Here is a 13,063-nt window from a genome sequence, read left to right as displayed (position 1 = left end):
TGAGTAATTTACTAAGTCAAGATAGTATCTGATTAGGTGATTGACGAATCGAGTTGGTGGACGATTCAGATGGATATGTGGCTTTTAGAAGACGCAGCTGGAATTGGAGGTGAGTAAACCTCACGTGGTTCATATTACGAACCCAATATATTTAATTGCTTTATTTTGCAATCATATGAACTATTGTTGGTGTATTAGACATTCCTGTGTGAATGTCTGTATATATATTATTACGTGAAATAATATGTATTGTTGGAGTTGTGTTGAGTTTATTGTTGAGAAACAATATATTGTGAGGGGTATTGAGTTTATTGTTGAGAAACAATATATTGTGAGGGGTATTGAGTTTATTGTTGTGAAACAATATATTGTGAGGGGTATTGAGTTTATTTTTGAGAAACAATATATTGTGAGGGGTATTGAGTTTATTGTTGTGAAACAATATATTGAGAGAGATGTTGAGTGTTATTGTTGAGGAACAATAAATTGTTGTGATCTGTGGAGATCAATAGGTCACGGCCGGGGTGACCATGGCATACTATCAGCGAACCACGCTCTCGCGCCGGGTAGGTGGAACTGAATAGTATTAAATCGTGAACCACGCTCTCGCGCCGGGTAGGTGGAAACGATCAGTTAGAGCTCTAGTCTGTCTGCCAAATATTGAGTGACCTTATGGGGGAAATTGAGAGTAACTCATAAGTGTCTATATATATATATATGAGAGTGAGAAAGTAACGTGGATTTGTGGTGGTCTTGTAATTTAATAAATCAACAGTTCTTTCTTGTTTACTCATACTAGCTGTCAAAAGCTTACCGGGTTTTGTGTTGTTGCAACTCCCGGTAAACTATTCAAATTGTGTAGCGGGTAATCCTACAGGACAGGAGAACCAGGACGGTGATCGTGCGGTTAGAGCAATTGTTAGAGTTTTACAGCAATTGTACGTTGTGAGGTGTGTTATGCTCATTTGAGCTTTACAATATTGCTTGTGAGAGTGAATTGTAATAATGAACTCGAAGTTTCGAGATTTGGATTTTGTAATTGTAATTATTCATGTTTCGGATTTGAATTTATTATTCAAAATTCGGGGCGTGACAGCCAGGCACTCCCAAAGCTTCATGAATCTTCTTTTTAATTCCTCAAATAATTATCCGATCATGCCACACAGCTTCGACCAATCACGTAGCGCCACGTCAGCTCTATTGTGTCATCCAACCAATCACAAACCTCCAGAATAAGTCCCTAATATATTGTTGCCGAATTTTCAAGGATTATTTCTGATTTTATTCATAAATTTCGGCCAAAATATCTTGAGGGAATTGATGAATGAATCTGGACTTGTTTTGAGCCTTTTCTCTCTCCACCATCCCTTAAAACTCTCCCAAGATTTTCTCAACGTAATCTCCTTGATTTTCACATTATCTCCATCATTTCCCATGGCAAAAATCAGATTTAATCTCCCAAAATATCTCCAACATCATCTTCTTTGATCCTTCTCTTTATTTTCACGGAAATAAAAGATTTATTCTTCCAAAAATCCCTCTTTGACGTTCACAAAACCCTAAATCCAATGGGCTTCATCCATTTGCCAAAAATCCAAATTAATCCAGAAGATTCTTGGGCCTCCATGTGTCATCTTCAAGCCATGTGGTCTCCTAGTGCCTCCAGGACTCTTCTCCCAACGTTCCCTAGCTTTTCTTTCTCTTTCTGAGCTCATTTCAGCTTGTTTGCTCCATAGGACCTGAAAATAGAAACTATTACTAAAAATAGAAACTTCCTAAAAAAAAGTAACTTTCCTAAACAAGAAGGATTCATTTAAGGAAATAACTGAGTAAATACGAGGAAATAACAATTAAAACGTCGCATTAAAATGCTCCTATCAGTTCTACATGTTAAATCTATGAGGGAGAAGTGTTTTGTGCTCAAACTTGATATAAGCAAGGCGTATGACCGAGGTGGAGTGGGTCTTCCTTCAACAAATTATGATTCTAGTGGGATTTAGTGCAGGATGGGTGGAGCTGATTTTGCGGTGCGTAAAATCAGTTTTTATTTAGAGTTCTCTAGAATGGGGAGGCTGTGGGATTGATAAAGCCGACCAGAGGGTTGAGATAAGGTGACCCGCTTTCGCCATATTTGTTTCTTCTTTGTTCAGATGGCCTGACGGGGTTGCTGCAAAAAGCTTAAAGGGATGAGTGCATTCATGTTGCTAGAGTTACAGAAGGGGGGCCAACTATTTCACAGTTATTATTCGCGGATGATAGCTTGTTATTTGGGAGAGCTGATATGCAATAAGTTACTCACATTAGGGTTTTACTCCTCTATAAAAGTGCAATAGGTCAAAAAGTTAACTTTCAGAAATCGGCAGTTACATTTGGGCCAGATATAGTAGAGGAACAGAAGGGGGAAGTAACACAAATGTTGGGAGTACATCTGTTCCATTTCATGAACGTTACTTGGGCTTACCGACTGTGGCAGGTCGGAATCAAAATGACATGTTTAAAAGAATTCGTGAGAGGTTGGACCTGCATTTGCAAGGGTGGAAAACTAAGCTTCTCTCTAAAGTTGGGAAGACGGTACATATCAAATCATTTGCAAAAGCCATTTCGACTTATACAATGTCAATCTTTCAACTTCCTATAGGGGCTTGCCGTACTGACCAATCTAAAGTTTCTAAGTTTTAGTGGGGAAACGGAGGCAGCAAGAAGGGGATCCACACTACTAGAAATTTCCCCAAAGCACACTGATTTGAATTAGTCCCTATTGGGACAAAGCACACTGATAACAGTGGCTAATGCCATTAGCCACTATGCAGCCACTAATTCCCTATCAGTCCCCTCTATAGCAGGTGCTATTGGGGCAATCCACACTGATAAAACATCAGTGGCATCCCAAAACCCAATGCAGTAATACACCTCTTTCTTTCCCACTGTTACAGAATCAGTGTGTTTTTTCAATGCCACCAACATCAGTGGCAAAATTGGGAGTATATATAAAAAAAATAACAATTTCATCTAGCCACAACCACGTATTTATAGAATGTATTGTACAATTCTCCCACAATTTCAAATATAATACAACATCAAAAAACCTAAATCTCTGCATGTTCCTCTCCATGCTGCATCTGCCACCTCCGGCAACTTTTCTATGCGATCTGATTCCAACTCCCTTTGTTTCTGTTGACATTTACAATTATCTAAAACTTCAGGTTCATTACAGTCTAATGACATTTTTATCAACTTGTATTATGTGAAAGAAAAATCACCACATACCAAAAAGCAAATATTGTAGCCCAGTCATTATACTGTATACAAAAGGTCCAGCTATTGAATCAACAAGCCCTTGTATTGGTGCGTCATGGCCTTAAACATCCTCAACCTGAAAAATATAAAATGCAGGCACTGACTAATGAGTAAATGTGCTAACTGATTAATTAATGAAAGAACAGAAAGCTCATAAAGTAATGAAAATAGGATTACCCGTGATATTGTGAGTTAAATTATCTCTGTTCCCAAACTCTTGCTATTTCACACTTCAAAATAGTTTTGGAGTTGTTATCAGGTTTCTATTCTCTAGTTTCATTTTTTATCATTGTTCCCATTAGTTTTATGCACATAATGTTCAAATACGAGGCAGTAAGTTGGGTAATAGAAAGAACAGAAAGCTCATAAAGTAATGAAAATAGGATTACCCATGGCATTGTGAATTAAAGTATCTCTGTTCTCAACACCAAATAAATGCATCCTCTGGAGAGCCCCAATTATCAAATGAATTGCACTAACCTGTGCTTTCAAAACCTATACAGGCAATGCAAGCAAACAAGAAATTTAGACAGAAAACCGTCCAACAAGTCTACAAAATGCAGAAACTAAAACATAGATGTAAGTCAAGTTGCTAATAAACTAAAAGCTTCTTACTCAAAGGTGGAATTGGTGAGAAAATGATAAGTAGAGAAGACAGAGAGACGGTCATCCGAGGCTGCAAAACCAGAATAAAACAATTAGAAGGAAACCAAAGAAGATGAGATATGGTAGCTGTCAACTGAGATCCCGAATTCAAAATCAATCACAGTTACCGATTAACATAAACAGAGAGATTAGAAACATAGTACACACACACACTATTCATGAAGCACTAAGTGCATAGATCTTTCCTTACCTTTTGTATATGAATCCACCAAAACACATTTACATTTCACTCTATTACAGACTCCAATGAGCATTCAAATTTCCAATTAAACGATCACATAATACAAGCATATTAACTTAACAGGAACATACCTTCCATGCAAGCTAAACTCCTGCCAAAATCATAGGTAGGTGTGGCCAGCACAAGAACCTCTTTGCCTGCCATTCGTCAAAATATTTAGAGAAAATTTTCATTACTTTCGCACCCCAAAATTCATATACAAATTCTAATTTTATGGGGAAAAAAAATACTGTTTCATATTTACATTAGCCCAAGAAATTGTTTAACCCCAAGATATGCTATTTGAAAAAGAGCATGAAAATAATTGTTAATCTAAACAAATTAAAAGATAATAATACCTAGAAGAACATATATGAAATTGAGAAAGAATTTTGCATCACTGAACACTCCCAAATCCACCAAGCTGAAATTACCCGCAATCTACATGTTCTACTTCCCATAGAGCTCGGTATTGGCTCGCTACAATCTCAATCAAAAACAAAATCCCTCTCTGCACAATCACAAGCAGATTAACACAAAAATTCAACCAAACTTTCATAAGCAAAACAATGCCAAATCGAAGGGCTCAAGCTTGGGATTTTAATTTGATCAAAATCCAAGCAACTTCTAACCTCAACTAACGATCGGTAGAGGCGTGGAGATTAAGCGGCTACGGGTCAGATCCAGAGAGAAAAGAAACAAAGCTGAAGGCTTCAAATAGGAGGGTCGTTCATCGAGAATCCCTCCTTGGCTTGACCATAACGTCGTTTGGACCTCGACGCAGAGCTTGGAAACACGTCAATGGCGGCTTCGAGTTCTTTTGTGAGATTGAAAACGGCTGACAAGTGATGGGAGACGATCTTTTCCTTACTGCAACAGTCACCCAGTAGATTGAAAACACCATAGAGGAGAGATATCCAAAATTAAAAGGAGGGGAGAAAAAATTAGATCTTGTTTAGGTTTGGAAACAGAGAGAGAGAGAGAGATGAGGGGAGAAACCTCCAGGTATAGATCTAAGAAATTGTGTTTGGTTACATCGGATTCATACCTTGCAAGCAGTAAATTGTTCTCCGCCTCCTTTCACACCACATCGAGAACCAAATCGATCAAACTCAGCCCCCCCCCCCCCCCCAACCGGTGTACTGACCTGTTGCCCAGTTGTTTCCAGCACAAGACTGACCGACGACGAAGTTATCGGGACGGAAGATCTGACCGTAGAGTCCAGATCTGATGCTGTCCATGGTTAACTCTCAGAGAGAGAGAGAGAGACAGAGAGAGAAGACTAGATCTGGTTTTATGTCTGAACTCGTCTCGATAGAGATTAAAAAGGAAAGGGGTCTTCTGTCTATTGAGTGTTCGATCAGCTCTTCACTGATCCGACGGCTAGAATAGATCACCACAGCTGATAAAAGGATTAAAAAGCATGCGTGTCAGCTCCTCTCAATACATATTTCACAGATTTGACCCCATTAACAGTGTCATACGCATTAAACAAATAATATTTTTCATCTACTGTATACCACACACACTGATATCAGTGAGAGGAAAGTAAAAAACCCACTGATGTTTTATATCAGTGTAATACTATTTTTTTTGACACTGATAATTTTTAGTGGCTAAAAAAAGGGTGCTATTGGGGAAATTTCTAGTAGTGCCACTGGTGTAAATGGGAGGTGCTGTGTAAAAATTAAAAGGTGGGTGGGTTGGGTTTTCATGATATTAGCTTATTTAATCAGGCATTGTTGGCTGAAACCTTATGGAGGATTATCTACATCCACATACTTTGATTAATAAGGTGCTGCAATCTAAATATGTAGTAGAAGGAAATTAGGCAGTAGCGGGTGGAAGGCCTACGACGTCAATGGTGTGGAAGGGACTAGTATAGGGAAAGGAACTTCTATGTGCTGGTGTTAGATGGAGAGTAGGGTCTGGAGAGTTAATTAAAATTTGGGGAGATAAATGGTTACCTTCTCCTTGGACATTCAAAGTGATTACTCCCAGGTTCATGGAGTCGAATGCTACTGTCAATCGACTCATGAGTGGCCCAGGTATGTGGAATAAAGATTTATTCAGTAGAATTTTCTTTCTTTGGATGTTGAGAAGATTTTTATCAATACCTTTGTGTGAGAGAAGTGGGTGGGCGGGGGAGGGGGAGGGGGATGTAGTAGTTTGGCTTTACAATGATGATGGTCACTATTCAGTGAAATCTGGTTATTAGTTAGGGATGGAATTGAAGTAGGTTGGCAATGGAGCAAATAGTAGCGGGGGAAGGGGTGATTCAATCTCCGTAAATATTTGGAGTACAATCTGGAGCCTTCTGGGAACAAAGTCAAGCTCTTTTTATGGAGAGCTTGCCATTCGATCATTTCTTCCTTGTGTTGAGTGTTTGGTTAAATCCGAAATTGGCTCTTTTGCTGGGTGTTTGAGATGTGGGGGGTTAGAATAATTTGTCATACATTGTCTTCGGCAGCGTTCTTTTTTTTTGAATTCGGGCAAGCAACACCCGTTAGGTTGGAGTGGTGGTGCTCCTCCCTAAATTTTCATTATTCATAGAAGGATAGTACACCGAGGGGGACATATAACCTGAACCTCGATTTAACATACAATCATCCTCAAAAAGGACATCCTGAATAATATCAGGAGTTTCCTCCACCCAAAACTCATCCAAACTGGATGTACTAGCAAGGTGCGCTAGCCTATGAGCTACACCATTTGCTTCCCTATAGACATGTCTAAGAAGAATAAGATTGAAATCTTCCATATAACGTTTACAATCATGCAAAATAAGACCAACCGCAGACAAATCATTTTCTTCTCTAGCCAGGGCAGCCAGCACTGTAGCACTGTCACTTTCAAATTCAACTTCACCCCACTGCTGATGAATAGCGACAAGTAGACCAGCCCGCATTGCTTCAGCCTCTACCTGCAAGGCAGACTGCGCATGGGGCAAATGCTTCGGCAGCGTTCTTATGCACGTAGTGTCTGGAAGAGCTCCTGGCTAGCTGGTGTGGTTAAAAGCTGGTATGTTCCTACTTTTAGTGATCTATTAGGCCAAGTAATTATTATTAGAAGTCCGAAAGAGATAGAAATGTTTGGTTTAATTAGTTGGTCGATATGGATGGATCAAAATGAAGTTAAACATGGAAAACACAGCAAGTTGTCCTACGCTGTGGTCAGTGGCCGGAGGAATTTAGAAGGCACAGGAATAAAAAATAAAAAATAAAAAAAACAAGCCTGCAGGGACAGTATCCAGAGAGAGGTTCGAGTCTGGGCATATGGAAATGAGGTAGGTGAAGGCCATGAATTGGGGGGTTTGGAGGCTCAGATGATTTTTGATGGTGCGTGTGATGTAGTACTTAAAAGGAGGGTGAGCAGTCATATTAAATGGTGATGGAACGTTGAAGGGAGCACTAGTTATTCCCATTGATGGCCTAATTAGTTCTGCTTCAACTAAAGTTTTAGCATTATGGAAGGGACTTTGTTATAGTAGAAATTATATAGATGTTTGCCAAATGATGACCAAATGATTTCATCTCTATATCAACCAGTCGATTTTAATATAAATTCATGAGAATTATATTTCTCACAAAACTGTGGTTACATGTTTTGAACCAGACGATCAAATAAAACTTACGTTCACATGTCTACATAATCCCATAATCATTATCATGAGATTGCTGTTACGCGAAAGATGAATGCTAAGGCAATGATCTTGTTTCGCCACCACTTGTCGGATTCTGTGAAATCTGAGTTCGTAGTCATCATCTTACCAAAGGAGATATGGGATTCCCTCAAAATCGCTTTGACCATCAGAATACCATCTGGTTGCAAGAAGCTCGCCATGATTGGGTTAACATGCACTACCAGGACTTCAAGATTGTTACCGAATATATGCGGAAGTCTGCAAAATCCGTGCTTTCTTCAATACTGTGGTGAAAAGTTGACTGACACTGACCTATTGGAGAAGACCTGCACCACCTTTAGTTCGAATAACCTACCCCAGGAGCAGTACCGTCAATCCAAGTTCACCAAATTTTTTGAGGACATCACCAGTTGTTGTTGGACAAGAAAAATAGCCTCATCTTGATGAGGAACAACAACTCTCATCCCACTGGTGCAAAAGGCAATTTCATTGCCAGAGACTAATGATGCTCGTGGACCTCATCCACAACCTGAGAACTGAGACAATGGCTAGTTATCATATCAACCTCGAAGCCACCGCTAGCCTTGTGTCAGATATAAGAAGTGGACTACATACATTACGCAATAAATCAATTCCTAAATTCCTTTGGTGTTCTCATATTTACTCCATACGAGTTACACTACATATAAGAGGACATCATTTGTATGGTTAGTGGGGTTAATGGTGAATAGTGGGAAAATTAGAGGGTGGCTTCTCATTATAATGTATCATGAATACACCTCAACCTCTCCACTGTATAAAGGGGTTGAGGCATCACCATTTCGCACATCAATCGATTCATTCATAACCAGATCAATACAAAGCAACTTCTTGATCTCTACACCTCTCTCTTTTGTTTTCCTATTTTTCCTAGTTGAGTTAATAGGCAACTCACAACAAGTATAATGAATTTGTGTTTTTCTTTAAAAAAACAAATAAAACCTAAAGAGAGCCAAGTACGGAAACACAAGAACCAATGAATAAGGGAAGCAAAAAACATATCCAATTATCCATGTCCTGTGTTTGGACCAAGAGTTTGTGTGAAGTTTGAGGGTTTGTTTAAGTGTTGAGGAATTCTCCAAGCGACAAAAAATACACAAGAGTTATATCATCCTTCTCGACACAGTTAAATTTGGGTACAGTAATTATGCGTTATAGTCATGCTATCAGCTTTATGAATAAAGTTATCGTTTTTCACTCAGCTCTTTAAAAAAAATTATCCTCCAAAGCTTTATAATATTTATATTTTAAGTGCAAGTTCTCTGGACTCTAACAAAGGCTTTTAGAGAATTTTATTTTTATATTAACCCTAAAAACAGTAACAAGTTAATTAAATCATTCACGCGTAGCTTAATTTAATCTTTGGCAGCAAAAAGATGGGTTTTGCTCTCCTAAACACTATATAATAACCCGAAACTTAGTATGACTGTAGAGCACTTTAAGAAACCTTAAACTTAGAAATAATCCAAATATGTTCTAGGCATTTTCCTTTTAGAAACCAATGACACCACATACCATACTTACAAGATAGGTAATTTTTCAATATTAGACTTCTAGTAAACTTACCAAAATACCTTAGCTTGTATTTCTTGTGTACCACTCGATATTTGTTATTGAGCTCAAGACTATTATCTATATTGTTTTCATGATGCTTTTAGTACTAATTATTTCAAGGGAAAATTTTGCAAACAGTACACCAAGTAAAGGCCACTAATAATTTTCATACATAATGTTCCAAACCGATCATTTTGGTACATGGACTCTCGAGCCCGACCCACTTTGTAGACATACCGTCACTGACGCCGTTTACTCTTATGTTATTATTCATTTGTCAGAGGGTAATTTAGTACTTTTACCTCTCTCTAACTTTGACTCTCTCTCTTTCTCTTCCTCCATGGCCGCGACCGGAAATTTTCCCAATCCTTTACCTACTCTCTTGTTATCTTTCCTCCAAGCTCCTTTGTAACCAAACCCAATCCCAATATCATAGGAATTAACTCCATAATTGTAAGTGAGCTCCATTACAAAGTTCGTTTCTTCCGGCCCGAATCCGAGGAAAGCATCCGAGTACTTCTCTTCTGGAAATCGGCGGTGGATTCGAGCTTCCGGCGGCTAGGGATTGAGAAGCTCAGCATTGGCGACGTCCAGAGGCTTCAGTGGGAGGAGCTCGAGGCCAAGATCCGACGGTGGATACGCGCCGCCAAGGCCTGCATCAGGATAGTCTTCGTCAGCGAGAAAAAGCTCTGCGAGCAAATCTTCCAGGGCATCGGCACCGCCATCGACGATGCCTGCTTCATGGAGCCCGTCAAGGGCCTGGCGATTCAGCTCTTCAACTTCGCTGAGGCCATCAGCATCAGCCGCCGCTCGCCGGAGAAGCTCTTCAAGATTCTCGACTTACATGACGCTTTGCTTGACTTGATTCCCGATATTGACTCTGTTTTCGAATCCAAGCCGTCCGAGTCCATTAGGATTCAGGCGGCCGAGATCTTATCGAGACTGGCGGAGGCGGCGAGGGGGATTCTGTCGGAGTTTGAAAACGCAACAGCTTCATCCCAATATCAAATCGAATTTCGAATTTTTTGATCAAATTGGGTTTCTGCAATTAAAGGTGAGGGACTAGGTTCGATGCTTAATCACAGAAGTAAGGTGATAGAACTTACTTTGAATTTCTTGGATAGCTAGCCATGCCTGAAGCCAAAGCTTTGCCTTTGATAGAGAACACGATGAACAAGAGGGAAAGACGATTCACAGGGTTTTGCTACTAGTATATTTATTTTATTTTTTAACAGAGTTAAGCCTCCTCTGGTTCACTCTCGTACTCCATATCTTCCTCACTCACCATAGCCATCAATTCAACTGTTACAGCAGCAAAAACCCTAGATTGGAGTTGGAGATCTTGAACAGATGAACCCAATAGAGAGAAGATGTGGGAAGTGAGGATGAGAGATAAAAGATTGCATCTTTGTAGTTGTTCAATCTTTAAAAAGTTTGGTTTCGGTGGAGAAGCTTGAGAATTGAAGGGTGTTGATTGATGGTAATGGTTGGAATTGCAGAATTGCAGAGGTGATCGAGATTGGGAGGAGGGAAGAGAGATGGGTGCCCATAGTGAGTCAGAGACAGAGAGAATGTTGTGTGCCCAGAGTAAGAAAGAAAAAAGCCGGGTGCTCAGAGTAAAAACTCGAAGAGACTAAATTACCCCTCAAATTAACGGCGTCAGTGACAGTATGTCTACAAAGTGGGTCGGGCTTGAGAGTCCATGTACCAAAATGATCGGTTTGAAACATTATGTATGGAAATTATTAGTGGCTTTTACTTGGTGTACTGTTTGCAAAATTTTCCCTTATTTCTAACACATATTTGAACCTTAAGAAGGCACCAAAATTCCTTACTTATTAGTTTGAGTAAATGTGTGTGTGTGTGTGTATTTGAACCTTAAGTACTATATATATATTAGTTTGAGTAAATGTGTATCTATGTGTGTTATATATATATATATATATATATATATATATATATATATATATATATATAGAGTCCTTGGCTAAGGACGTCCTTATCTAAGCTACTTTTCGATCACATATTCACATATTAACCGTTCAGTTTTTAAGTCCTAATGTATAGATCATCTCTGCAAAATTTCAGCCAAATTGATTATCGTTAAGGCATTCAATATTGTAATTTACAACAATGTACACGAACGGTTCCAGTTCGACAGATTCGGTTCGTTCATGTAAATTGCAGTTTTGGATACCTTAACTATCATTAATTTGGCTGAAATTTTTTAGAGATGATCTATACATTAGGACCTAAAAACTGAATGGTTAAGATATGAATATGTGATCGAAAAGTGGCCAAAAACTGGAAATCCGTTCCATAAGCTTAAGTAAGGATATCCTTACCTGAGAAAGCCTATATATATAGGATTAAATACTGTTTACTCTCTATACTTATAGGGTTTCATCGTTTCAGTCCCTGACCTTCGAATTTCACCTAAAAAGTCCCTGAACTCTCAATTGGTCCCTGCCGTCAAAATTTTCTGTTAAAGTTGCCGAAAATGCCTATTATGCCCTCACTTACTTTTAAAAAAAAAAATTTATTTTCTCTCTCTTTTATTTCTTTTTTTCATTTCACCTCTTGAAGGTCTGTGGATTGGAACCATCTCGATGAGGAGATGAACATAAGGAGGTGAGAGAGCTGGAAGAAGAAAAGGTCAAAAGAAAAAAAAAATAAAAAAAAATAAAAAAATAAAAAAAAGGGAGGAAGAGAAATATATATATATATATTAAGTAAATGAGGGTATAATAGACTTTTTAGGGGAAGATAACGGACTTTTTGACCGATGCTTGACGGCAGGGACCAATTGGGAGGAAATTGAGAGTTCAGGGACTTTTTAGGTGAAATTCGAAGGTCAGGGACTGAAACGATGAAACTCTATAAGTATAGGGAGTAAGCAGTATTTAACTCATAAATATATATATATATATATATATATATATATATATATAATTCAAATGCCAATACATCTAGAAGGGATAGCTGATTTTTTTTCTTCCAACTCACTTAAATACTTGATCTTAGAAGTCAAAAAAGATGGTTGAGAATTGATTTCTAGTGCATGTTTCTAGACTATATAAACATATGATCTGTATTATATTTTGGATTAAATACTCGTTACTCCTCATACTTTTGCATGAAAAAAATTTTAGTCCAAATTTTTTAAATTAAACAGTTTAGTCCTTATTTTTTTTAATTCTCACACAACAGGTCCTAAAATGACTATTATACCCCTCATTTTATATATATATATATACAGGAAAGATCTGAAGAGGGCGTCCATGAAGGAGGAAAAATGCGGACCGACACGCGTCGGCCAGCCAATCAACCTAATTTTCACGCGGGTCCCACCCACATCTGCTCCTCTGTCTCTAACTCTATTATGGTTTTATGAAGATGTAAACTTGCTCTTGATCCTTATTCTCCCCCGTCTCTTCAACCTCTAAATCCAGAAACATAATCATATTAACTAGAAAGAATATATCTTGAAACGGGCAGGGTCTCATTATATAATACATAACGATAGCAGTTCTAGTGTTGATACCCATCTTCCATTCCCCCTTTGGGTGGCCTGCTGTTCATCATCTTTGCCGATAACAACATCATGTACAACATCTTCTGGGTATCTCTTCAAAATCTTCATT

The 13,063-nt window shown here is 38.5% G+C and overlaps 1 long non-coding RNA gene across 3 annotated transcripts; it reads right to left on the bottom strand.

Moving 5' to 3' along the window:
* Positions 1-2,723: 2,723 nt before the first annotated feature.
* On the bottom strand, positions 2,724-5,487 carry LOC133723152 (uncharacterized). 3 transcript variants are annotated; one of them, XR_009852918.1, is made up of 8 exons: positions 5,232-5,487; positions 4,816-5,053; positions 4,276-4,341; positions 3,913-3,973; positions 3,687-3,792; positions 3,475-3,567; positions 3,268-3,373; positions 2,724-3,171 (listed from the first exon to the last, which is right to left on the bottom strand). It is a non-coding gene; the product is annotated as an uncharacterized LOC133723152 (long non-coding RNA). The 3 variants fall into 3 exon arrangements; XR_009852919.1 differs by lacking the exon at positions 3,475-3,567 and having other exon boundaries at positions 2,724-3,191; XR_009852917.1 differs by lacking the exon at positions 3,475-3,567 and having other exon boundaries at positions 5,232-5,486.
* Positions 5,488-13,063: the final 7,576 nt, after the last annotated feature.

The sequence above is a fragment of the Rosa rugosa genome, chromosome 7 (genome assembly GCF_958449725.1).
Source record: "Rosa rugosa chromosome 7, drRosRugo1.1, whole genome shotgun sequence".
Lineage (NCBI taxonomy): Eukaryota > Viridiplantae > Streptophyta > Magnoliopsida > Rosales > Rosaceae > Rosa > Rosa rugosa.
This window is presented reverse-complemented; position numbering and strand designations above follow the sequence as displayed.